The sequence below is a fragment of the Myxine glutinosa genome, chromosome 6 (genome assembly GCF_964187855.1).
Source record: "Myxine glutinosa chromosome 6, kmMyxGlut1.1, whole genome shotgun sequence".
Lineage (NCBI taxonomy): Eukaryota > Metazoa > Chordata > Myxini > Myxiniformes > Myxinidae > Myxine > Myxine glutinosa.
In genome coordinates this window covers 32,791,583-32,794,082 of record NC_136266.1, presented here as the reverse complement: position 1 = coordinate 32,794,082, position 2,500 = coordinate 32,791,583, and the positions used below count along the sequence as shown (strand labels likewise).

The window sequence follows — 2,500 nt, the reverse complement described above, 5'->3', positions numbered from 1 at the left end:
GCGGATCGGCGGCAGCACTGCCTGACTCCACGTGTCAACATACAGTTTATAGTAGCCTTTGGTGGCCTCAAAATGGACGTCAAGGCCGACGTGGTAGCCTAATATCTTGCCCAGATTTTGAAGTACCGACACCCAAAATTTGGGGTCTCAAGGTGCTACGGTTTGACCCGTGAAACAATAACGTACCAATGCACAAACAAACACACAAACACTTGAAAATATTTACAAGATGGCAGCTCGCTCCAATATAGGAGAATGTGTTGAAAGTGCGGAAAGCAAAAACACAACTCTGGGTCAATGGACATAGTTTGGTCATGTCTGCATCTGAGAGATGCCCTCTGTGGAGATAACTATCCATCACAATCCTGGCTTGATATCCACCTCTAGATTCCATCAACATCATATTTTTGCAAATAATTATTTTTTTTCATTTTAATCTGTTCACTTTGGCGTCTTTACATCCACCATTGTCATGGAAGCCTGGAATCTCTGAGTAGATTGTAGATTAAAGGACGTAGCTCTTTATTGCTATGCAGCAATTGATACAGGAGTTTTCAGTACAATTGAGTAAACGGAATACCATAGAAGTCATGATGCTATCTGAAGTACCGAAGTTGGATAAACCAACAAAAAGAAAAAGTCCATTTGAATTGTTGAATTAAAATTGACATGAATGGTCTACTGAATACCCAATTCCAATTTGCGGACATGAATCAGTTGATATTCAGATTAGCAAGAGTCAATTGTATTTATCTAATACCTTCGGAAAGTGATCAACTGTAGTTGCTGCCACTACTTCTCCTGAAATACGATTCAACATATTAACTGCTGTCTTGTGTAAAAAAAAAATCCTTGACTCTTCTTGGTTCTAACTTTTTCTTTATCTTCTCGCTGTGCCTCCGAGCCTTGTTGACTTATCATCTACAACCACTTTTATAATCTACTCTATATTTTTTCAAAATTGTTTAAAACACTAAATATTTTCGTCATATCCTACGGAATATATTCTGTCATGTAAGCAGCAATGTTATTGTTTTTTCCTTATCCTTCATCTTACTACAATTCACCAAATGTCTGTCTGTCTGTTCCCAGGTACCGCAAAAACGGCTGAACCAATCGCAACGAAATTTTGGGTGGGTAATCCTGGGACCCCCTGGAGTAAAATAGGCTATATTGTTTTTCCAATTTTTCCAATTTCCAATTTTCCAGTTTTTCCAAACACGATGGAATAATATTTACCGATATGAACAGTGATGTGGCTTTTATTGAACTTCTACAAATACTGTTTAGATTTTTATGATTTGCGTGTGATATGATTTAACAGATGTTTATATAAATCGTTTAAAATAAAAAAGCGTTCAATTTCTGATATTTTGCCTTTTCATTTGGGCCTCCCAATTGAAGCCCCGCCCGTAGGGCTAGTAACTGCCGTTGCTAGTAACTAAAATGTCACCCCTGGAATAATTCAGGTTGTTCTGTGCTGACGGTCTCTAAGACAACTACTGTATAACTTTTCTGTAATAAAAGTGATAACCAACGATTAATACAATATTCTCTTTGTCTTAATCACAGTTCCCTTATTGATGCATGTTAAATTATATTTGCCTTTTCATTATCAATATTCTATAAAATTGGAGCTGATGGAAGAGTGACATCGGGTTAAAAGGCGACGCACCAATAGTGACGCAGCGGGATAAGAGAGGGAATGAATGAACAATAAAAGCCAAAAGGGAGTAACTAGCAAACAGACCCAAATTATGCCCAAACAGCTTGGACAATGATATAGCACCCAACCCACAAAAACATGCGAAGGCAGACGAGATTCACAAATACATTATATCAACAAATTAATATCAACAAACGGTCCAACATGGTGGCACGTGTATATACATATGTAACATACGAGTAGATACTTTTGAGCTCTTTTGCCTGGGCTTGATTTCCGACCTGACTATTAACTGTCGTCGTAATAGTGATTTGCAGGTAGAGCATCACAACATGTCAGCCATGATATTTCTCCTGGGTCTCACTCTCAGTGATATCAGCCTTTCTTGCGCCACCCTTCAGATGAAGGTAAAGCTCAGTGTCTCATCTGACAGCATTAGATAGTTCAAGGACCAGGTTGTGAAGTTTTGTTGTTCTCATATTTTTTGTTCCGAAGGTTCTTTCCAAGATCGTCATTAAATCCCGGACAGCAGCCAATTGTAGTATTTTCCAGTAATATTCTCCAGGGTAGTTTTTAAGATCTCGGTGAAGATCACTCCAATTGCTCCAACTATCACTGGCACAATGTCGGCACTCAGTTCCAAAGTCTCTTGACTTCATTTTTCAGATCTTGGTACTTGGATCATTTTCGTAATTTCCACGTTATTTTGACAAAACATCACTGGGTACTAACGCCTCAATTAGCAATGCCATATTTTCCTTTTTATATCTGAGTACTATGTTCAGTCTTAATGCTTTGTTTTCTGCGTTCACACTTGATGGGATGGTCAGGTCA

The 2,500-nt window shown here is 38.4% G+C and overlaps 1 protein-coding gene across 3 annotated transcripts in view; it reads right to left on the bottom strand.

Moving 5' to 3' along the window:
- The window catches only part of LOC137429681 (sal-like protein 1), a 45,641-nt gene that overhangs the window by 7,287 nt on the left and 35,854 nt on the right, over positions 1-2,500 (bottom strand). The gene's annotated exons all lie outside the window — the stretch shown is intronic.